The 25,195-nt window shown below is 44.4% G+C and overlaps 1 long non-coding RNA gene across 2 annotated transcripts; it reads left to right on the top strand.

Moving 5' to 3' along the window:
- Positions 1-10,551: 10,551 nt before the first annotated feature.
- On the top strand, positions 10,552-19,293 carry LOC115095221. 2 transcript variants are annotated; one of them, XR_003857724.1, is made up of 4 exons: positions 10,552-11,198; positions 11,665-11,783; positions 13,346-13,516; positions 19,025-19,293. It is a non-coding gene; the product is annotated as an uncharacterized LOC115095221 (long non-coding RNA). The 2 variants fall into 2 exon arrangements; XR_003857723.1 differs by lacking the exon at positions 19,025-19,293 and having other exon boundaries at positions 10,555-11,198; positions 13,346-13,750.
- The last annotated feature ends 5,902 nt before the right edge of the window (positions 19,294-25,195 follow it).

Raw genomic sequence — 25,195 nt, 5'->3', positions numbered from 1 at the left:
TTCACTTATTTCAGTTTTGAAAGGTTAACTCAGAAGACCTTACAAGGCCAGTAACATACACCTGATAAACTAAATATCAGATAAAACGATGTACAACTCCCTGAAAAAGAGCCCTGTGTGTTCTCATTAGAAATGCCAATCTGGGTCAGAGCATGGAGCCCAGCATCCTGTCTCCAGCAGAGTCCATGAAGGAGCTGTCTATCCCCTTTATCATTTTTACTGCCCTTCTCTGTACCTTTTCTAGTTCCGCTCTGTCTTTCTTGAGCTGGGGCGAGCAGAATTGCACATAGTGCTCAAGGTGCAGTTGCACCGTGGCTCAATACAGAAGCAGTAGGATATTCTCTGTTTCGTTCTCCTTTCCTTTTCAGGTCATTCCTAGCAGTCTATTTGCTTTTTAGACCTCCACCCCACACTGAGCTGAGGATTTCAATGGATTGTCCTTTTCCTGAGTAGTGACTCCCGGCACAGAACCCAATAGCATGTGGTTGCAGTTGGGATTGGTTTTCCCTACGTGCCTTACTTTGCACTTTTCCATTCAGCTTCATCTCCCACATTGAAGCCCAGCCTCCTAGTCTCACGATGTCCTTCTGCAGTTTCTCACAATCCACTGCAATTTTAACTGCTTTGAATAATTGGTGTCATCTGTAAATCTGATCATCTCACTCATTGCTCCCTTTTGCAGCCCATTTATGAATCTGTTAAACAGCCCAGGAACTAGTACAGATCCCTGTGATATTCCACTATAAGCCTTCCTCCATTTGGAAAACTGACCATTTAGTCCTAGCCTCTGTTTTCCAGCCTTTTAACCGGTACCAATCCACAAAAGGATACTGTCCCCTATTCCATTACTTTTTCATTTCCTGAGGACTCTCTAATCTCCCATCTTTATCTGCATGTTTGTTTATACCGTGAGGGGGGGGGGGGGGGTGTTTGAGTCCTCAAGGGCTATGACCCAGTCAGGTTTTCAGGTTTCCACAATGCATATGCACTGCATCTTTTATATGCAAATAGATCTCATGCATACTCAAGGTGGAAATCCTGAATACCCAACTAGGTGGTGACCTTCAGTGCTCTGAGTTTGGGGATCCCTGAATTACATCTTGCTAAATATCTAACCGTTTGGTAAGACAAGACTTCCCTATGCTGAAAATATGTTGACTGTTCCCCATTAAGCCATGTCTGTCCATATGGCCAGCAATTTTATTTTTAAGAATAGCTTCTACCATTTTGCTCAGCACAGACATGAGGCTCACTGATCAATAGTTTCTTGCATCACTTCTGGATCTTTTTTTTTTTTTTTAACTTGACAATACATTGGCCACCCTTCAGGTACAGATAATTTGCAGATTACTAAAACAAGTTTGCAATTTTATGTTTTGACTTATTTCAAGAACTATGAGGTGGATACCATCTGGTCCTTGTGATTTCTTACTTTTTAGGTTGCCAATTTACTCTATTGCTGTATATCTTCCAGTTTCACAGTGATTTGCTTCGGTTGCTCAGACTCACCATCATCAAATAATATTTCAGGTGTGGGTTTGACTCCAATATCCTCCTCAGTAAAGACCAAGACAAAAGATTCATTTAGTTTTTCTGATATTCCTTGTCCTCCTTATGCACCCCCCCCCCCCCCCAACCTTATGCCTCAGTCATCTAGCAGATCAACTGATTCCATCACAGGCTTTTTGCCTCAAATGTACATAAATAACATTTTTATTAGTAGCTTATTTCACTTTATGGCTAGCTACTTTTTAAAATCTTTCTTGGCTTGCCTTATTACTGATATTCCTCTAACCTACTAAGGGAGGAACAGCCTACTGGTTAGTGTGGCAGACTAAGAGCCAGGAAAGTTCCAGGTTCAAATCCTACTACCATTCCTTGTGATCAAGGGTAAGTTATGTCATCCTCCATTCTCTTATGTAAAAATTTGCTTGTAAATTCTCTAGGCTACCTAAATATAACTCACTTTGAGTTACTAATAAAAAGATGTGAGCTAAATATTGTTTTTCCCTATTTTAATTGAATTTTAAAAAAGATGGATTAATCACATTATTTTAGATTCTAAGCAAGTTCCAAACAATATACATTTTGGTCTATTTTTCATTTTTTGAAAGATGCCCTTTTTGTTTTAATTGCCTCTTTTACCTCCCCATTAAATCATGCTGACAGTCATTTAGTCTGCCTTTGACCTTTTTTAATGCATGAAATACATTTTATCTGGGCTTCCAAGATAATGTCCATATCTCATGCAAACCTTTAACCTTGACAACCATTCATTTTATGTTTTTTTTTATCTAATTCTCTCATTTTATCAGTCTTCCTTTTTAAAACTAAAGGCTACTGCAGTAGTTTTACCTAGTATCCACTTCCAGTGATTATGTCAAATTTAATTGCATTCTGATCACTATAACCAAGCATATCCACCACTTTTACCCCTTGCACTAGGTTCTATGTTCCTCTGAGAACTATTTATGTTTATTTATTTATTTAAAAAGTATTTATATCCCGCACCTTCCAAAGTTCAGGACGGGTTACATGAATAACAAACATAATTAAAATAAAACATTACATGACAGGTTAAATAAATGACATATATAAATTAAAACAAAAACGTGTACAGATCAAATAATGAACAAATGCTGCTGCAAATGTGTTGAAGCCTGATGCCTAGAATGAGGGCAGCAATAGAATGGAAATCAGTTTTAGTGCTATTAAAATATTCAGTACTATTAATGCTGTAACAGAACTGGATCTAAAGACGTTTCCTCTCTTGCCTAATCCATGACCGGCTGCTACTGAAGCATCCAGGAATTTTACCTCCCTAGCCTAGCTCGATATGACATTTGCCCACTCAATATTGGGGTAATTGAAATCTCCCATTATTACCGTGTTGCCAATTTTATTAGCCTGTCCATTCTCTGTTAGTATTTCACAGTGTGTTTCCTCATCCTGGTCAATGTGGTACTATTTATTTATTTATTTAAACATATTTATCACTTGCACTGTCCAGCACAGTTTGGGGCAAGTTGTGTTCCCCCACTATTGTACTCTTCCTTGTCATGCTTGAAATTTCTATCCATAAGGATCCCAGATTGCAGCTTGTTTCTCGTGGAACATTTATCCTACTTGAATCCATGCCATCTCTAACCCCCCATCCATTTAAGCTGCCCTGCCATGTTGATTTGGTTTGCAACACGATATCACAGTTGGCCCAGTGGTTATCCTCCTTCCTCCAGGTCTCTGGGATACCTCCTGTGTCTACGTCTTCCTTTAACACCACATATTCTAACTTTTATTTCTCACAGTCTCAGAAACTCATGTTCTAGGACAGCCTTCATTGGTCCTTTAATAGGTCTCCTGACCTTCAAAGGATCCAGCTTCTCCGGACCAGAAGAGCTCAGCACTAGCCCAGAGTCTGGGACCTGACTTTGCACCTTATTTGTTTAAGGTTCACCACTATAAGTAGAGATCACAGCTTCTTACCAATGATTTCTCAGGAGTCACATTAATTGCCTGTGCCCAGTCACTGACTCTCTGTGTGAGCCTCAGAGACAATTTCTCTCCCTGTGCCTCAGTCACTGACTCCCTGTGTGACCTAGAGAGTTTCTCTGTCTCTTTGCACTTGAGACAGTCCTGTTGGGAGAGCTTGATGCAGTTTTTACATCATTAATATTCACCTTTTGTAGTAAGATTTCGGGATGGAAACTGTGATATGTAATTGGAGTGGTGACTCCCGGAGAAGCTTAACCATGACACTCCTGTGCGGAGTCAGAAGAATGAACTGGGCAGGTGCTCCACTCAGTGAATCTCAGGAAATCTCAGAAGTGATCAGGAACACTGACAGAGACTGAAAGAGTCATTATCAGATAGAAGTGCTACGAGAGAGAAAGAGAAGGAGCTGGACAGACAAACAGAAGGTAGCTGGGAAGAGACTGGGAGACACTGGCGGCATGTTGCAGGCAACCAAGAGATTCCAGATCTCTGTCTCTTTTTCCAGCCTCTCAACTCTTCATGCAAAACTTGATTAATATTCATGTGCTCAGGGGAGATGGACTTTGCTATCCTCCTGATTTGTGTCTGCGACATGAAACCCCCCAGAACAGATGCAGGCTGCCTGGAATAAAGGGCGGACACAGGCATTTAAATCCCTTCTCTCTTATTTTTATGATGCAATTGTGAATTATATTCTTTCTGCATTTGTAATTAGAGAAGAACAGATGGTGGTAGAGGCTTCATTTAAAGTGGTACATCAGTCACAATAACCCACATCATCCAAGTGCTAGAGTGTGACACTAGCCTGCACCATCCCAGCATTCTGTTACTGGGACTGCCACTGACCTGCTCCGTCCCAGCGCTCTGTCACTGGAGTCTGACATTAACCTGCACTGTCCCGGTGCTATGTCACTGGAGCTTGACACTGACCTGGTCCATCCCAGCTTTCTATCACTAGAGCAGGACCAGGGTTATGGAATGCACTACCATCCGAATTAAGGCTAGAAGCAAACTCGCAGACATGTAAAAAGAAATTGAAAACACGGCTATTCCTGCAAGCATTTACGTGATGAGTTTTGTTCCGATGAAAGTATTTTTTAGTCTAGTTTTGTTTTAAAATGTCTCTTATTATGTTTTTATGATTTTCTGTTTTATTCTTTTTAGATTAGATTAGATATTTTATTTACAATGCCTGTTTATTTCATCATACCATTCTCATTTTATGTATACTTTATCTGTTACTATTTGTGTACTTGTTGTAAACCGGTATGAAGCTACCACGAATATCAGTATATACAAATAAATAAATAAATAGAGCATGACATTCACCAGCACTGTTCCAGCACTCTGTCGCTGGACCATGTCACTGACCAGCACTGTCCGAATGCTCTGTCATGGAGTGTGCCATTCACCAGCACTGTCTCAGTGCTGTATCTCTGCAGTGCGAAACTGACCTGCAGCATCCCAACCTTCTAGCCCTGGAGTGGGTCACTGGCCAGCACTGTGCCATTACTCTGTCCCTGGAGCATGACATTGCTTTGTGACTCGTGCAACCTTGTGCTTCCCCCGACCTGCCCTGAAGTCTCTGCCTCATCTTCTAAAACTGAATCCAAGAGATTGGAGCCGGGCCCAGCTGGCACCCAAGTGAAGGGTGCAGCTGAGCCTGGCAGCAGCTCAGAACCTGTCAAAGCTAGCACCTGCCACTCTGGGGAGAGAGGGAGGCCTGACCATGTTGGACAGGAGTCAACTTTAAAGACTGTGTGGCCAGTTCACTAAAGCCAAGTAAGTCCCTGCATAAAAACAAGTGATTTTACCTGCAATTCACTGAAACTGCACGCTACTTAGCATGGGTGTGTGATGGAAGTTCATGTACACACGTAGCACCTCCTGCCTCCTTAGCAGAAACAGATAAAATGCAGCTTTAGTGGTGTCCTCCCGCCTTTTGGGGGTCAGTGCTGAGAGGAAACTGGGCCCAGATTTAAGCCTAGGCAACACAGGCAATTGGCTAGGGTGCCAAATTTTGAAGGCACCAATGATCCAGACCATAGAGGAGTGCAACCGTGCCAAGGAGTAGCCTGCTCCAGCCCACTTCAAAGAGGCATTCTGGGACTTTGAGAGGTGGCTGTGGGGGAGGGGGATGTGACGTCTACCACTTTCCAGTCTCCAGGGTCTTCCACCTCCCACGGTCCAACACTGCCTATGGGCATCAAACTCTTAAATCCGGCCCTGGCAGGAAATAGTCCAAGGAGAGCAGGATTGGCTTAAAAGGTTTGTGGGAAATGCAAGTCGGTGTTTGGTGCCTGTGCTCCTTTGTCGTACCCTTAATAGTTTCTTCTGGAGTGTCCTGTGTAGGTGTCTGTTTATCCCGGTCTTTGGACAGCAGGAGAGGGTATGTGTGAGTGGTGCAGGAATGCAATGTATGCATGGCTGGGTAATGCTAGTGCCAGTGGGTGTGCAAGGAGCAGGTTGACAAGTGGATCCATTCCAGGAAGGAAACATTTTGGCCAGTCCTGGTTTTCAACTTCCTTCCCAAAGCAGCCTGGGATTTGTAGTCCCTGATTCTACCCATTGCAATCAGTGCTGCAGGTCCCATGATGCATCAGGATGGGGTTGTCAGACATCCAGGAAATCTCCTTCAAGGCTTGGCAAGGGCTAACTTGGCAGCTCTGAAGGCGGGTGAGAGTGCTTAGAGTGTGGAGTGGGCTAGTGGCCAAGAGGAGTGGGTACAGGAATCTGGAAGGCCAGGGACTGAGGAAGGCCTAGAGCCAGTACAGGGAGAATGAGAGGAAAGGTCAGAGTGCTGGGAGGATGAGTAGAGGAGAGCAGGAGAGGGAGGAGATGTAAAGGTGGTGGGGTATGCAGGAGATTGGGTGCCAGAAGGGGAGTATGGAGGAGGGGAAAAGGTGAGTAGGGCCGTCTTGCAACCAGAGCATGGAGAGAGATGATGGAAAGATCGTAGCACCAACCACAGTAGGCAATGTAACTTAATACAAGAAAATATTTGTAAAATGTTGCTGCTGATGTACCTCTTTTAAACAGTAATTAAGAACAGACATGTTAGAACTGGAATTCTTACAGAACTGTTCCTCGTTATGAAGCCTGGCAGATCCTTCAGCTGATCAGAAAGGCACATGCAGAGAAATGGTGCCTGTCATCCACAGGGCCGTTGTTAGGCCTCAATCAGTCTCTGTCCCGACCCATCAAATAAAGCCCAGCTCCCTCCTGCAATCTATATTTAAAAAAAATTGACATGTCCCCACTCTCTCTCCTCTGTCACATATGCAGAACACAGAGAGACCCTCACCAAATACAGAATAAAGAGATCAGAAAGTATAAAGAGAAACGTGCTGAGAAGAACTGAACTGGAACCCACAACAAGCCAGCCTCTACATGCAGAGCAACAATGGAAAAACAGAAACATTTCCATTCTTCATAAAAACATTAAATAATAAAATCAAGAAATATAAAACATCAATCATAATAGTAAAATCATATTCATAAAAAGAAAAAATATTTCAAACCAGTTAATGAATACAATATACAAAATTTCCCAAACACCAATAAAATGTTTCAAAACATCTGATGAATAAAAAATGCAATAATTAGAAAATGTTTTATTCCCCCCCCCCAAAAAAAAACTAAATATTTCAAAAGAGCAGAAACATCAAATTACACCCAATAATTAAAACTAATAAGGATTAAAAATCTCCTGCTCTCCATACTTGGGATCTTTTCATTTCCAGTCACCCTGAGATCATCGTGGATTGGGGGAGGTAGGGCCGTACAAATTTTATCTTCCCTCTCACACACCCGCACAATAATACATTCATTCTCTCACACACACTCTCTCTCTCTAACATACACAGGCTCCTTCTCCCTCACAGATACAGTATGTTTGTGTGTGTGTGTGTGAATGTGTCTGTGAGAGCACACAGGCTCTCACAGACACATTCACAGGCACACAGGCTCTCACACAGACACACACAAACATACACATAGGCTCTCACACTCACATATGTGTTCACTTAGTCACATAGGCTGTCACACAGACAGACACACACACATATGTGCTCATACAGACACATAGGCTGTCAAACAGATACATGCACACAGAGGGTCTCACACAAACACATACACACATGCTCTCACACACACAGACACATACACACATGCTCTCACACACACAGACACATACACACAGGCTCTCACAGACACACACATACAAGCTCACATATATACATACAGGGCCTCCTATTGTCATTGGGCCGTGGTGAGATGAGCTCCACCACAGCCCAATGGCCTTCCTGTTTGGGGGGGGGGGGAGCGGAAGTTGTGCGCGGGCATATCTGCGTACACAAAACCACCGGCCTCTCCTTCAGCTGCCGGCAGCCTCTCTTCTTCTTCAGCCACCAGCCACTTGAATTCCGCTGGCGGCCGGCGGCTCTTTCTTCAGCCACCGGCAGGTTAAGCTTCCCCAGCGGCCAGCGCCTCATTCTTCAGCTACCGCTGGCCCCATGGCCTCAACTGTTGCCACTGGCCCGCTGCCCCCCCCAGGTATGTCGCTACGTGCAAATGCACAGTATGCACGCCCAGTCACACCGGGCCTGATCCATTAGGAATGGGCAGTTCCCTCTACAGATGAAGTCACAGACGTTCAGAGCGGCTTCGTCTTTGAAACTGCAGCTCTGACTTTCCCATCTGAACTGAGTGTGTGGGATGAATTTCAGCGTGTGATTAGGCAGGAGTTCAAGCTTTGCTGGCTTGACATGGAAAGCACAGCCAACAGGAAACCTGCCAGGGTTCGACAGTACCTTAAGCTCCTGTAAGAAAGCAGAAGGATCACAATTTAGACATCTCCAGCATAATTAAATGGGGGAAAAAAATCCTGAACGTTTTTCCACACAGATGAAAATGATGACGTTAACAAAACACATGGTAAGCCCTAGCTGGAGTGTTCTTATATTGTTGCGATACCAGAGACTGCAAGAACAGCGTAGAGAAATCAGGATGGCTCCATATCTGTGATCTGAATTCTGATCTGGATCATTCGGTCTGGCTGCAGTGTGCGGGTTATTTCTCATTCCTGCAAGTTTAATATCCCGAGGCAGCTCCTCCCCGCCCCCAACCAGGATTCCAGCAATGTGTCTCTCCTTCTGTCTCACGCAATACATGCTTCAGGTTTTGTCTCAGGGCATGTTTGTCCTCTTGCCCTTTTGATCCAGGTCATACTGCATTGCTGGATCATGCTTGTACATACAATAACACACACGCACACAGACACATTCAATCACATGCACTGATACACAAACATACAGCAGCACAGCACACACCCATACAGCACAGCACCAGAAGAAATGAAAACAGATAAAGACCAGTTGGCCCATTCAGTCTACCCAGCTGAGAATCTTCCTCTGGTTTTCTACCACTTTGGATGGAAATTCCCATTCCTTAAACAAACACCAGCACTGTCTCCCCTGCCAGCCTCACGGCTTTTACCTCACCTTCTAATGCTGCTCCAATCACAGCCTTCCACATCCTACCCAAGACGCTCACTGACGTTAGGGTTATAACCATGGCTGCTCCACTCCATGTCAGAAACTGGAGCAGGGACACTCGCACACACTCACACTCAGACAAGCAGATCCACTGCTGTATACACTCACAGAAACATGCATATACACTGATATGCCCGCCTGTGACCCTGGACGATAGCGTATGTCACATATTCCGCTACACAGAAATGCACACCTACCAATAAGTACACAAAGACAGAAAGAAAAAGGAGAAAGTGAGAGAGTGGGAAAGAGTGCAGATGAAGGGGGGGGCAAGCATTGTGGTTCATGGTGACTATTATGCGGTACAGGGAATGGCACCTGGGTGATGTGACAGCTCTGCAATGCGTTGGGTGATGTCACCATTGCCTGGTGCATGGGGTGCTGTGCTAGGGCTGCAGTTCAAGGATTGATACAACAGCTCTGAGGTGCATGGGTGATGCCACAATGCCCTGGTGCACGGAATGATATGACAGCTCTGTAGTGAATGGTGGGATGAAATGGCACTGTGGTGCATGGCTGATGGCACAATGCATGAAGTGATGCAACAGCCCCATGGTATATGGGATGATGCCATACGATGGTGCACAGGTGATGTCACAATGCTGTGCTGCATGGAGTGATGCCACAAAGTACATGGGGTGATGTCACAATGGTACTTGGAGTGATGCAACAGCCCTGTGACGTAGGGGGTGATGTGATGGCGCTGTGGTACATGGAGTGATGTCACAATGGTACTTGGAGTGATGCAACAGCCCTGTGACGTAGGGGGTGATGTGATGGCGCTGTGGTACATGGAGTGATGCCACAATGGTACTTGGAGTGATGCAACAGCCCTGTGACGTAGGGGGTGATGTGATGGCGCTGTGGTACATGGAGTGATGTCACAATGGTACTTGGAGTGATGCAACAGCCCTGTGACGTAGGGGGTGATGTGATGGCGCTGTGGTACATGGAGTGATGTCACAATGGTACTTGGAGTGATGCAACAGCCCTGTGACGTAGGGGGTGATGTGATGGCGCTGTGGTACATGGAGTGATGTCACAATGGTACTTGGAGTGATGCAACAGCCCTGTGACGTACGGGGTGATGTGATGGCGCTGTGGCACATGGAGTGATGTCACAAAGCCGTGATGCCGCTCTTTCATGTCAGCAGAACCCTTGGGAAGCTTCCTTACTTCTGCCTGTCCTTTCCAGAGCTGGAGAGGGAGAGCTAATCTGGAAACTCAGAATGATTATGTCCCGATGAAAATAAAATATGCACTGAAAGGCATTAAAAAGAAGTAAATAAAAGAGATAAAAAAATGGAACTATCCGGTATGTGATGTGTCCTCTGCTGGAGCGAGGAAGGAAAGGGGCTGATTACTCTGAGAGCAGCGGCGCTGCCTGGGGCTGATAAGGGCCGCCGCTGCCTGCTCTGTGCAGATAAGGGGCAGCTTTGGTACTCATTGCTTCTCCGTCCCGGTCTCCCATCAATATTAATCCAGCTTGACAAACTGGCATTTAAGATAGAATAAACAGAGGCTGCCACGCTGCTGCCCAGACCTTACTCATCTGCTCACGGGCTTTTAAAATGCCGTTCAAAATCTGGAGTTTACCAGCCAGCTTTCAGTCACTTTGCCATTCATCATGTCCCAATCAAACGCTCGCGTCTCCCGCTCCCGCGGGATCCTTACCTCCTCTTCAAGGGAACTTTTCTGTAAGCCGCGAAAATGAAAAGGCGGGAAGGGGCAGAGAGAGAGAAGAGAGAAGAGATGGGGAGAGAACGAGGGACAGAGAACGTCACAAAGGAAGGCGCGATGAGGAGCGAGCGCCGGTGGATCCGTGCTCTCCCGCCACCAGGCCAGAAATGAAACCTGCTGCTGCTGGGCTTTCCCTAACCTGTACCTTTACTTGACTTGCTAGCATTTTGTAATGTTCCCCTTCTTTCCTTAGACTTCTATTTTACCCATTCTGTATGGGACTTTGGTAATATATGTAAAGTTGTCAGGCCAATAAAGTTACCAGGATCTGAATCTGACAGAGGGGGAGGGAGAGTGACCATCTATGTTCTGAGATTTAATCGATCGCATTCTGGAATATCTTTAAAAAAAAACCCCTTCGTGCTTAATTACCGCGGTTCTTCTTATGTACTCACATGGGCGATGGGGAAGGTAAGTTGTTATTGCAGAGTGGAGTTAATGTCTGAAAGGGCCTAGGGGTTTATATGTATGAGTAGAGAAATGGCCTATTTGGGCTTTGAAATATATTAGCACTTACCTATATTATTCCTAATTCAGTCCAGGTTGCATCTCCTTAAACTCCAAGACATCTGCTTTTACCACTTCCACACACCTTTTACTAATCTAATGACTGTGTTTTTCCTTTTACATAGAATTGTTTTATTTTATGTTTACTGCCTTATTGTACTTACATAAAGTATTCTTAAATTTAAAATAAAGATATCAGAATCTGAATCTAACATAGGGAGAGAGTGTTCTGAGATTTAATTGATCACATTCTTCTTATTTAGGTGTACTTGGGAAAAAAAGCTATTTTGCTTATTTAATGCAAGTCTCTGTCTGTGGGTTTACCTATTAGAAGCATTAAGATATTTTCACTATTTTGCATATATTTCAGAGATCACACAACTTTGAAAAAAATCCCCTTGGCCATCTAGAAAGCAGGTTAATCCCTGGCCTTTTAGTTCTGGTTTGGTGAAACCTAAGAAAGCTGGAGATGAAAGAGAGATACTACAGGTAAGACAAGCTGGGGGATGAATGAGTAAATCACAGTTCTGTTGTTCTGTTTTAGTGTGTATGTTTTATGCCATAATTATTTAATGGTGTGATGTGACTTATTGAGGGCACTATACAGATTCGGCAAGAAATAAACTTAAATAAATAAATAAGAGCTGAAGAGATGAGCGAGTTACTCCAGAGACTCTGGCAAGGTGAGGGGTCACAGAAGCATATTGTTTGGACCTGTCCTATTGGAATAAAATTAATCAGACCACTGAAGACCTTCTATAGAATCCCTCCAGAAAGAGAAAGAGAAAAAGATGCAAATTACTTAAAGATATGACATCCAAAAGACCAGGAAATGCTATACGGCACGATCAGTGTTTAGCGAGGCAAGCAATGGAGAGCATAAGAGTGATACATTTTAAGAAGATGGAAGAATAAGAACATCTGGAGGTGTAGGGATTGTTGGATAGCTTGGAGCAACTTTAATATTATGTTTTACAGTATTACCTGCTTTTGCTCTACTTCCTTGTATCTAATAACTTAAATTGAGATGCCCTGGATTCTGCACTGGGAGTGATATAAGAGCCATGTAATAATGTCATTTACTGCACTCTCTTTTGTCTGTGAATTCTTTCTGCAAAGAAAAACGTTCAATATAAAGTAAACCCTAAACCCTGCCCACCCACCCTCCTAAAAAAAAATCTTCCAGGCTGGTGAGTTTTTCTGTCATGGAGGGGCAGGACCTCCACTCAGTCCCAGCCATTTCCTCTTCCTGTCTGGCACCTCCTCTCCAAGTGACTCTATTGTTGTGGGCTGAAAGAAATGCTTAATACCAACAAACCAACAAAAGAACGTAAGAACATAAGATATGCCATACTGGGTCAGACCAAGGGCCCATCAAGCCCAGTATCCTGTTTCCAACAGCGGCCAGCCAAGTTACAAGTACCTGGCAAGTACCCAAACATTAAACAGATCCTATGCTACTGATGCCAGCAACAAGCAGTGGCTATTCCCTATTGATTAATACCAGTTTATGGATTTCTCCTCCAGAAATTTATCCAAACCTTTTTCAAACCCAGCCTCACTAAGCTGCCTTAACCAATTTTCTGGCAATGAATTCCAGAGCTTAATTGTGTGTTGAGTAAAAAAAAATATTTTCTCTGATTTGTTTTAAATGTGCTACTTGCTAACTTTATGGAGTGCCCCGTAGTCCTTGTATTATCCAAAAGGGTATATAACCGATTCACATTTACCTTTTCAAGACCTCTCATGATCTTATCCAGCTCTATCATATCCCCCCTCAGCCATCTCTTCTCCAAGCTGAACAGCCCTAACCTCTTTAGCCTTTCCTCATAGGGCAGCTGCTCCATCCCCTTTATCATTTTGGCCACACTTCTCTGTACTTTCTCCAGTGCAGCTATATCTTTTTTGAGATGCGGCAACCAGAATTGCACACAGAATTCAAGGTGCAGTCTCACCATTGAACGATACAGAGGCATTATGATATTCTGTTTTTTTTGCCATTCCCTTCTTAATGATTCTTAACATTCTGTTTGCTTTTATGACTGCCACAGCACACAGGACACAGGAACGACACACAGTGGAAACCAGGAAACAGGAAGCGAGGAGCAGGAACCAGGAACGCAGAGGCAAAGCACTTCTCCATGTGGAGTCAACCTATTGCCGAGGCAATGGAGGGGCATCTGGAGAAGCTTTAAATATGGCCTGGACAATGACATAATCAGGTGATGCCCTCTAGCCATTCCTGTCACTGGGCCTTTACATGGCATGAAATTGGGCACGCACGTGCCTAGTGAGGCCCAGTGAGGTCACGGCGTGGAAGGCAGAATGGGGCCAGCGTCCTGCTGTGGGTCACTTCGACCTTGCTGCATGGACTGACAAGCGTAACATATGCCGGCAATCATTTGGCCTTCTTTCAACCTTTCTTAATGTGTGGAATACATCTGGTCTGTGCTTCTAAAATGGTATTTTTAAACTATGTCCATGTTTGTTGTACATTCTTTACCTTTGTAGCTGCATCTTTCAATTTTTTTCTAAATATTTTTCTCATTTTATCAAAGTTTCTCATTAGAAAGTTTAGTGCTAGAGCCATGGATTTACTTATTGTCCCCCTTCTAGTCACTATCACAATAGTGATAATGTTATGATCACTATTGCCAAGCGGGCTTACCACTGTTACCTCTCTCACCAAATCCTGTGCTCCACTAAGAATTAGATCTAAAATAACTCCCTTTCTTATCGATTCCTTAACCAATTGCTCCATAAAGCTGTCATTGATTCCATCCAGGAACTTTATCTCTCTAGCATGTCTTGATGTTACATTTACCCAGTCAGTATTGGGGTAATTGAAATCTCCCATTATTACTGCACTACCAATTTGGTTAGCTTCCCTAATTTCTCTTAGCATTTCATTGTCTGTCTCACCATCTTGACCAAGTGGACGGTAGTATACTCCTATCACTATAGTCTTCCCCGACACACAAGGGATTTCTACCCATAAAGATTATACTGAGCATTCAGTCTCATGCAGGATCTTTATCCTGTTGGACTCTTATGCCATCCCGGACATAAAGCCCCACCCTGCCTCCCAGATGCTCCTCTCTGTCATTGCGATATAATTTGTACCCTGATATAGCACTGTCCCATTGGTTATCCTCCTTCCTCCATGTCTCTATGATGCCAATTATGTCAATCTCATCATTTACTCCTATACACTCTAACTCTCCCATCTTACTTCTTAGACTTCTGGCATTAGCATACAAACATTTCAAAGTGTGTTTTTTGTTTGTATTAACACCCAGCTTTTCAGTTGAGACGGATAATTTGGAAATCATTAGCTTCGGTGATTCTTTGTTTATAGGCACATGGATTACTTTTGCTTTTAATAGAAACCTCTCCGTTGGATGCCCTAACTCTCCTGTTTCATTAGTGTCCTTCAAGGATACATTTCTCCGAACCATGCACTGCTGAATGACTGTCGGCTTTCCCCCTTGTTCTAGTTTAAAAGCTGCTCTATCTCCTTTTTAAAAGTTAGTGCCAGCAGCTTGGTTCCACCCTGGTTAAGGTGGAGCCCATCCTTTCAGAAAAGTCTCCCCCTTTCCCAAAAGGTTCCCTTACAAAGCTGAATCCCTCTTCCCTGCACCATCGTTTCATCCACGCATTGAGACTCCGGAGCTCTGCCTGCCTCTGGGGACCTGATAAGAGACTATTTTTCTTTTTCTGAGGTTCCCACTCAGCTAGGGAAAACAGCCCAAAGACTTGTGCCGTAGAAGCCTGCTTTACCCTGGAAATCAGCCCAAAAACTGCTGATCTAGGATCCCTGCTACGGGTCACCTAGGGAACAAAGTCACGGGGAACCACCCGGTGTTTCATCCATTGGCGTAGGAGCTCAGAAACAGCCGAGCTAGTTCCAGAGGAGAATGAGAAAATCAATCTCACAGGACTATCACCTGCAGCACCTCCAAGACTCGGCCTATACAGAGTCCGTGGGATTTGAACCTGCAGCCTCAGCAGACTTAGCAACAAAGCCAAAAGAAAATCTTTTATTGAAACTATAAGAACTTGCCATGCTGGGTCAGACCAAGTGATCCATCAAGCCCAGCATCCTGTTTCCAACAGTGGCCAAGCCAGGTCACAAGTTCCTGGCAGGATCCCAAGGGGTAGAGAGAGTCCAAGCTGCTTAGCCCAAGCATAAGCAACTCCACCTTAATAATGGTTTATGGACTTTTCCTCCAGGAACTTGTCCAAACCTTTTTTAAATGCAGCTACACTAACAGCTTTCACCACATCCTCTGGCAACTAATTCCAGAACTTCATTATGCATTGAGTAAAAAAATTTTCTCTTAGTAGTTTTAAGTGTATTACTTAGTAACTTCATTGTGTGTCCCCTGGTCTTTGTACTTTTTGAAAGAGTAAACAACTGATTAACATTTACTCCTTTCATTCCTTTCATTATTTTGTAGACCTCTATCATATCTCCTCTCAGCTGTCTCTTCTCCAAGCTGAAGAGTCCTAACCTCTTTAGCCTTTCTTCATAGGGCATTTGTTCCATCCCCTTTATCATCTTGTTTGCCCTTCTCTGTACCTTTTCTAACTCTGCTATATCTTTCTTGTGATGTAGTGAACAGAACTGCACACAATACTCAAGATGAGGTCGCACCATGGAGCGATACAGATGCATTATGATATTCTCTGTTTTATTCTCCATTCCTTTCCTAATAATCCCCAGCATTTCTATTTGCTTTCTTGGCTGCTGCTGCACAGAGCAGAGGATTTCAATGTATTTTCAACGATGACACCTAGATCCTTTTCCTGAGTGGTGACTCCTAATGTGGAACCCTGCATTGTGTAGCTGTAATTTGGGTTACTTTTCCCTAAGTGCATCACTGTGCAGTTGTCTACATTAAATTCCATCTGTCATTTGCATGCCCAGGCTCCCAGTTTTGCAATGTCCTCTTGCAATTTCTCACAATCCTCTTGTGATTTGACAACTTTGAATAATTTTGTGTCATTGGCAAATTTGATCACCTTACTTGTTGTTCCCATCGCCTGGTCATTTATTAATTTATTAAAAAGCATCAGTCCCAGTATAGATTTCTGGGACTTTCCACTATTCACCTTTCTCCATTGGAAAAATTTACCATTTAGCCATACTCTCTGTTTTCTATCCTTTAACCAGGTAGCAATCCACAATAGGACACTGCCCCCTATCCCATGACTTTCTAATTTCCTAGAAGTCTCTCATGAGGGACTATGTCAAATGCTTTCTGCAAATCCAGATACACTATAGCAACTGGTTCACCTTTATCCACATTTATTTACGTCCTCAAAAAAATGTAGCAGATTGGTGAGGTAAGACTTCTCTTGGCTAAATCCATGTTGGCTTTGTCCCATTAAACTATGCTTATCTATATGTTCAGCAATTTTGTTCTTTATGATAATTTCTACCATTTTGCCTGGCACAGACGTCAGACTCAGTGCTCTGAGGTTTCTTGGATCACTCCTTGATCTTCTTTTAAAAATTGGCATAACATTGGCAACCCTGCAGACTTCAGGTACCATAGAAATCATACAAATTTCCATTAGCAAGCCTGCAATTTCTCAGTTCTCAGTACTCTGGGATGGATATATATCATCTGGTCCGGGTGATTTGCTACTCTTTAGTTTGTCAATTTGTCTTAGTATATTTTGCAGGTTCATTGAGATTTGTTTCAGTTCTGCTGGATCATCACCTTTGAATACCATTTCTGGCATGGATATATCTCTCACAAATCTCTACCCTTTCACTCACTGTATTCCAGCGTACCATATGTGTGAACCCACAAAACCAAAGACAATTGTTACACTGGTAATTAATTTATAGAAATTTATCTCGCCAAATATGTGTAGGCCCCTCACTCACAGGGTCTGTCAAAGACATACAGACTCCTAAATCGGTATAGGGCCACCTTGCTTTAATTATAAACGATTTGAATTTTTGCAATTTTTACTTTTTACTTAAAATGTCAGGCAAGTAAACGATTTGAATTTTTGCAATTTTTCATCAAATGTCAAGCAAAATAATCGCTACTGGGCATTGAATCACCGCTGTTCATAGCATAAAGGTATCTAAAAGATACGAGAGGAACCGCAATACTCATCTGTTGCCAGTTTTGGCTGGTCTGCCTCTCCCCTAGGGGAGAGGCAGACCAGCCATTGTCTTTGGTTTTATGGATATATCTCTTACATCTTCCTCAGTGAATACTGAAGCAAAGAATTAATTTAGTCTCTCCGCTATGGCTTTGTCATCCCTAAGTGCTCCTTTTACCCCTTCATGATCTAATGGTTCACCTGACTCCCTCTCAGGCTTTTTACCTCAAATGTACCTGAATATGTTTTTATTATGAGTTTTTGCTTCCACCGCAAGCTTCTTTTCAAATTCTCTCTTTGCACTCCTTATCAGTGCTTTGCATCTGAATTGCCAGTGCTTATGCTGTTTCCTGTTTTCTTCTTTCGGATCCCTTTTCCATTTCTTGAAAGATGTTCTTTTAGATATTAAAGCCTCTCTCACCTCACCTTTCATCCATGCTGGTAGTTGTTTTGCCTTCTTTCCACCTTTTCTAATGCATGGAATGCATCTGTTCCTGGCTTCCAAGATGGTATTTTTAAACAACATCCATGCCTAAACTAAACTCTTAATCTTTGCACTCACCCTTTTCAGTTTTTTCCTAACCATTTTCCTCATTTTCATAGTCACCTTTTTGAAAGTTAAATGCTGTGTTATGAACGCGCTGCCCGCGGGTCTCCCCGCGAGCAGGCTCACTCACCATGCTGCCTTTCTTCAGCCGACGCGGCAGGACGCCGCCGTCGGCCTTCCCACGCGGGAATCATCATGTTGTTGGCCATGGGAGCTTGCCGGCCTGGCAGAGGGTCAGACCATCAACCATGGTGGAACACGCCGTCAACCCTCGGTCCGGTCCTGGATCCGTCTGGGCTCAGGCTGAGGCCCAAGAGCACACTAAAACACCGCTCCGTAGCGCCCCCGTTGCTAACATGCTGTTGCAATAGATTTCTTTTTTGCGCTCCCTCCAGGTAGTAAGTCAAATTTGATAATGTTGTGATCACACTGTTACCTCTTGCACTAAATCCTGTGTTCCACTAAGGACCAGGTCTAAAATACTTTCCTCTCTTGTTGACTCTTGTACCAGCTGCTCCATGAAGCAGTCATTTATTTCATCCAGGAACTTTACCTCTCTAGCATGTCCTGATGTGACATTCACCCAGTCATTACTGGGGAAATTGAAATCACCCATTATTACTGTGCTGCTGATTGTGTTAGCTTCCCTAATTTCTTTTAGCATTTCATTGTCCGTTAGTTTATTCTGGTCAAGTGGATGGTATTATACCCCCATTACTATTTTATTCCCTTTTTCACCTGAAATTTCTATCCATTAAGATTCAACATTGCATTTTGTTTCCTGCAGAACTTTTATCCTGTGTAAGTCAATGCTCTCTTTATCATATAGTGCCACCCCCCACCAATTTGATCCATCCTATCATTTTGATATAAAACATTGCTCTTGCATTGGCTGGGAAATCAAACCCAAGTTGCCTTCATGGCAGGCAACAATGCTACCACTGAACCACCAATACTCCAGCTCATAGGCCAACATATGCTAGATAAGATTGGCCATGTTTAGCTATTTCCTGGTGCAATAAATGATAGCAGTCTTGCCTCTCCTCTACCTTAGCAGGCTCCAGCGGTGCAGAGGAATGGATTCACTCCTTCTCATGAAGGTCTGCCCGGCTGCAGTGCCACCACAGAGGTTGAAGAGTCACCAGCGTCCCATCGTGCTGCAACAACTCACACAGGAGATATCTGCTGAGAGTAGGAGGGAGAGGTTTGGGTTTAATGCCCACTCTCTTTTCCTAGCACAAGGAAAGTGTAAAATAAAGCAGACATGAGTGGAGAGGTCACTGCCTTTTTGCTCCTTTATTCATACATCTCTGACACGATCGCTGGACTTTCAGCAATATGACATGGCAACTTGAGTAAAACTAAAGTCAAACTTTTAGCTTCAGGGTTAGGCAGTTTGGTCTTTTCAGGGCAACAAACAGGTTTGATCTTCAGGGTGACCTAGATCAGTGGTCCCCAACCCTGTCCTGGGGGCCCACCAGCCAGTCGGGTTTTCAGGATATCCACCATGAATATGCATGAGAGAAAATTTGCATATTCATTGTGCATATTCATGGTGGATATCCTGAAAACCCGACTGGCTGGTGGGCCCCCAGGACAGGGTTGGGGACCACTGACCTAGATAGAGAAATCAACCTGGATAGACCAACAATATGCAACTAGAGTATACCTAATGAATATTCATTGGAAAATCCTGCTGATCAGACCTGTTTATGGTGCTTGGTTAGTGTTTCCTAGCTCTGAACCATGGCTGAGCGGTGTTTTCACATGGATCGGCCGATTAGGGCTGAAGTTCTTCCTCTTGACTTCATGTTACAGTTGAGCAGGCTGGGGCAGGGACTGTAATTTTGATCGTCCTGCTGCCATGCTGGCTTGACACATTGCTCTGACATGTCAATGGGGAGAGCAATGCAGGCACTTAAAAGCACCAGCGTGCTTGCTCCTTCCCTGTCTGAGTTTCATACTGTAGCATTCAGTGGTCTGGAGTTAGACTGTGGGACACTAACAGTGGCCAATCTTCCTGGGGAAGGGAGGACTCAACTCTGATTGAGTGGCAGTGAGTGAGGAGAAGGATGGAAACACTGAACACAGAGCCTGCATCCCAAAGTGAGAAGGCTCTGCAGTCACATCAGGAGTGGAAACAAAGCAGCAGTTAGATACCTTCCATTTCATCTTTTTGAGGAGGCTTTTAAATCTTAATCCATGGTTCTCCTGGCCATAAACTTGCTGGCTTTAACCATTTTCTTAAGAAACAAGATTCCCAAAGTTTCCTATTTGTCTAGATTAGATTGTAAGTTCTATGAGGCAGGGACTGTCTCTAAATGTGTATTTGTTTAGTGCTGCAAACATCTAGCAGTGCTACAGAAATGAGAAGTAGTAGGAGTAAAAATGCAATACTTGGGGGCTGGGAGATCTAAAGCAACTGGAGACAGGGTAAGTGTCAAGGTCATAGGTTAAGTGGCATAGACTGTGTTTCCCAGGGCTCTCAGCTGTAAGCTCTGAGAATGATAAGTGGTACTGCGAGCCATGACCACATATGGGGGCTGATTTTGTGGCTCCATCAATGTTTCCTTTAAATAGGAAGAGAGGAGTTTAAAAGGGTCTCATGATGTTTTTGTACATTAGGAGATCAAATGCCAGCTGACAGGATTTAACAGCTTTGGTCAAGTTGTATTTCAAAGCTACTAGAGAAGCAAAGAAGACTTGTGTTTCTAAGAAATTAGAGGTGGCGAAGGAATTGGTTTGTTTTTTTTATTTTCAAGCAAGCTTCAACTACTTCTGAAGCTACAGTTGAATTGTGTAATGATTTTGCTAGTTTTTTTTAAAGGGAAAATTTCTCATTTGAAGGAGGGAGCTGTTCTGTTGATGCAGTCTGCCGCAGGGAATGGGGGAATATTGATTGGGCCCTCCAATAATTTGAATGACTTTCCCTCTCTTGGGGGGGGGGGGGGGTATTTCTAATGGGATTGTCATAGGTCTCCCGATTAGGAAGGAACCTAGGATTCTCCCTCTCAGGGCTTAATTAGTGGTATTTTGAATAGGATGGCTAAGGGGTTCTTCAATTAGGGAGGAAGCTAGGGAACATTTAAATCATGCAGCAGAGATAAGTCAATGGAATGATTTTGAGCTGGTTAATCCAGCATCATTGAAATTAATTTTGAAATCAATGAAGCCTACGTCTATGGCTCAGGATGTTTGTCCAGCTGGGTATCTTATAGAAGCAGAGGGTCCCTTGCTGGATAGATTATCTAGGCTTTGTAATGCATCCCTGGTTGCTGGATCATTTCCCAATGAATTTATGAAAAATGATTAAAAACCCCTCTTAAAAAAAGGAGAATTTGGATCTTTTTCACAAGAACAGTTATCAGTCAGCGTCTCATCTTGACTTTGTTGGTAAACTCTTAAGAGTAAGTTGTGCTTGCTCTGCTTAATGCGTTCTCACTAGTCTCTAATTGTTTAGATAATCATAAATGAGATTTTACAAATATATTAGTACTGAGACACTTTCAATCTCCTTATTAGATGATTTACGTGGACGCCTCGATAAAGGTGTGGGGAAGTGCTTGTAGAGTTCTTCTTGGTTTTACTGCAGCATTTGGCACGGTTGAGGAAGCAATTTTAGTAAATCCACTAAAGTCTGGGAAGAGGAGGCGGTGTCCTCAGATGGAGGAGACGCCCAGGTGGTATCTTTAGATACATTTTTCTCTTAACCCTGTTTTCCCCTAGTGGGGTTCCCCAGGGTTTGATTCTTGCCCCCTGTTTCTTTAACGTTTGTATGCTCCCCTCACGTAAATTGTTAAAATCTTTTGGAGTAGAGGATTACTTTTTTGCTGACAATCTTCGGTGACTATATCCAGTTAGGAATGGAAGTTTGGAGGAACAACATTTTAATATTTTGGTTTTAGCTAAGGTGGTGTCGGTGGATTTAGAAAATGGACTTAAACTTAATCCTTGAAATCTGAAGTTCTTCAGGTTGGACTTTTGATTTAAAGGCAGAATTTGATTTCTCATCAATTGACATTCTCAGCGGTAGTTTGGGATTTAGGGATTTGGCTATCGTTGGATTTGATAATGTCTCATTTGTTGCTAAGATAACTTATTTCTTTTTGTGGGTGATTCAGTGGCTTCAATCTTATCTCTTACCTCAAAACCTAAGATTGATTGTCTTGGCTTTGGTGATCAAGGTTAGTCTATTGTAATATGGTCTTCCTTGGGATATCAAATATGCTTACCCAGAACATGGCAGCAGTTAATGTGAGGGTCTTAAAATGTATGACCCTGTGTCTTCAAAATTTCGGGACCTGCATTGACTTCCAGCGCAGTACCTTGTTCAGTTTAAGTTGTTAATTTTGTCTTTCAAGGTTCTTTCCAATCAGGAACCTCAATATCTGTGGAGGAAAATTGTGAAATATGTTCCAAGCCACTCACTTTGTCCTTCACAGTTCGAGTTATTGGTGGTCCCATCAATTAAAGAAGTCAGATTAGGGAAACACTATTTGTTGCACTAGGAGTGGACCCTTGGCCTGCTGCAGGATTGGTACAGTCCTCCGGTCGGACCTGGAGAGTGCCTGCCACCAAAAGGTGGAGCACAGGAGGAGATAGAGGCTAGCTGGAGCTTCACCAATAGCAACCCAGGGTTCCCTAAGGTTGAGCCCTTGGTTACCCGGGCCACCTGGTCTTAGGTGGACCTCGCAGGGTCTCCTAGAGATAAAGTTCAAAGGAGTGCCCACCACGAACAATGGTGCACGGTCGGTGCTCAGACAAGGAAGTCCAGGTGTTGCAGGAGGCCAGAATAGAGTGTCTGAGTATATGGCAAGAATCAAGGCCAGAGTCTTATGCAGAATGGTCAGCCAGACAGGGTCAGTAGCAAGAGTCAGTCCGGACGTAGTCAGGTCAAGCATTAAGTCGGGTTCCAGGTGGCAGATGAGAGTAGTCGATGTTCCAGGCAGAGGTCAGGGCAGGCAGCAATCAGAGAGTAGTCAGAGTTCCAGGCAGAGGTCAGGGCAGGCAGTGATCAAGATAGTCGGAGTTCCAGGCAGAGGTCAGGTCAGGCAGCAATCAAGGAGTAGTCAAGAACAAGCAAAGGTCAGTACCATGAGATCAGTCCGAAGGGTACTACCAGGGAAGGAGAGACGAAGGAGAAGGAGATGCTGGGACTGGAGACACAGGAGACGCTGGAACGGGAGACACAGGAGACGCTGGTACTGGAGACACAGGAGACACTGGAACAGAGAGACTGGAACAGGAAACACAGGAAACACAGAAGGGCAAACTTGCTATCACAAAGTAATTGACCTGAATGCCAAGGTGAGATTCTGGGAGACAGGGCCTCTCTTATATACTAGGCAGGGATGATGTCATCACTGAGCGACCAGGCCGGGTTTCCCATGCTTGGCTCTTTAAATTGAAGGAGGTCGGCTGCGTGCGTGCCTAGGGACGGGGCCAAGAAGACGCTGGATGCGGAGCCCCGGCGGGAGCTCCGCTGTGAGGCCTGCGACATTGCCGGAGTCGGAGCAGGCCGAGAAGAGTGATGGGGATGGCCGGTACTGGCAGTGGAAGGGAGAACCGAGCTCGTGGACAGCTGGGAGAGGTGAGCAGGTCCAGCCGTGGAGCATACACGGCCAGGAAGCTCAACAGTACCCCCCTTCTAGGCCTCCCCCTTACCGGCCTTGGTTTGTCGGAGTGGTCTCGGTGGAATTCCTGGAGAAGTTGCTTGACATAGATGTGGTGGGAGGGCTCCCACGATTTCTCCTCAGGCCCGAAGCCCTCCGATGACAGGAGATACTCCCAATGGCCGTGCCTTTTCCTGACGTCGAGAATTTCCTTTACTTGTAGGCTCTCCTCAGCTTCTGTGGAAACTTGTGGAGGTGGAGGAGCCCTACAAGATGGCCAGGAGAGTACGAGTGGCTTCAGCAAGGATACATGAAAAGTATTGTGGATACCCATCGATCTTGGTAACTGGAGTTGGTACATTACTGTTCTGACCCGGCGGAGGACTGGGAATGGCCCGATGAATTTTGGTGCTAGACATTGAGAGGGCAGCCTCAGTCTAATATGCTTTGTGCTTAACCAGACCTTTTGACCTGGTCGGAACAAGGGAGCAGTGCGATGATGATCTTCGGTAGAGCGCTTGACTCTCTCGGCTGCTTGGCCCAGCCTTTCTTTAACTTGATTCCATAACCTTCTTATTGTCTGAGCTGTTGACTGAGCCACAGGTGAAGGCACTGAGAGCGGGACTGGTAGAGGTAGACGTGGCTGGCGGCCAAACACCACAGAGAAGGGTGATACCTCAGTAGCGGAGGAGACATGCGTATTATGAGATAGTTCAACCCAGGATAACAGGTCAGACCAAATGTCCTGCTGGTTGTTAACGTAAGAGCGTAAGAAGGTTTTTAAAGACCTGTTCGTTCTCTCTCCTTGGCCGTTCGCCTGAGGATGATAAGCGGTAGTCAGATTCAAGGTGATTTCGAATTTCTTGCACAAGGACTTCCAATATCTGGCAGGGAACTGTGGGCCACGGTCTGAGATGATCTCTTTGGGTAGCCTGTATATGCGGAAGACGTGTTTGAGGAAGAGTTTGGCCAGTTCATGAGCGGAGGGAAGTTTCTGGAGTGGGATGAAGTGGCCCATTTTCGAGAATCGATCAATGATGACTCAGATGACTGTGTGACCTTTGGATGGAGGTAGGTCAGTAATGAAGTCAGTGGAGATGCTCGACCAGGGTTCTGTTGGTGCCGGGAGAGGTTGGAGGAGTCACCATGGACGGCCAGTCGGAGGCTTCTGTTGCACACATATGGCACAGGAGTCCACATAGTTACGGGAGTCCTTGACCATGTTATGCCACCAATAGTGCCTCCTTAGCATTTCAAGGGTCCGAGCCCGGTCGGGATGGCCGGCCAACTTCGAGTCATGGGCCCAGCGAAGGACGCGTTTATGGAGGTGGCGTGGAACCACTGTCTTTCCCACTGGCACAGTATGGGTGACTGAGAGGGTTACGCAGGCAGGGTCAATGATATGCCTGGGGGTGTCAGGTGTATCCTATGGTTCAAGAGAGCTAGAGAGAGCATCTGCTCATGTGTTCTTGGCTGCAGGACAGTAACAAAGTTTGAAATGAAAGCGTTCGAAGAACATTGCCCAGCGGGCCTGTCTGGGATTCAACAATTGGGCTTCCTTCAGGTGCTCAAGATTTTTGTGATCTGTAAAGTTCGTAAATTTATGCTGTGCTCCT

The sequence above is a fragment of the Rhinatrema bivittatum genome, chromosome 7 (assembly GCF_901001135.1).
Source record: "Rhinatrema bivittatum chromosome 7, aRhiBiv1.1, whole genome shotgun sequence".
In the NCBI taxonomy this organism is placed as follows: domain Eukaryota; kingdom Metazoa; phylum Chordata; class Amphibia; order Gymnophiona; family Rhinatrematidae; genus Rhinatrema; species Rhinatrema bivittatum.
This window is presented reverse-complemented; position numbering and strand designations above follow the sequence as displayed.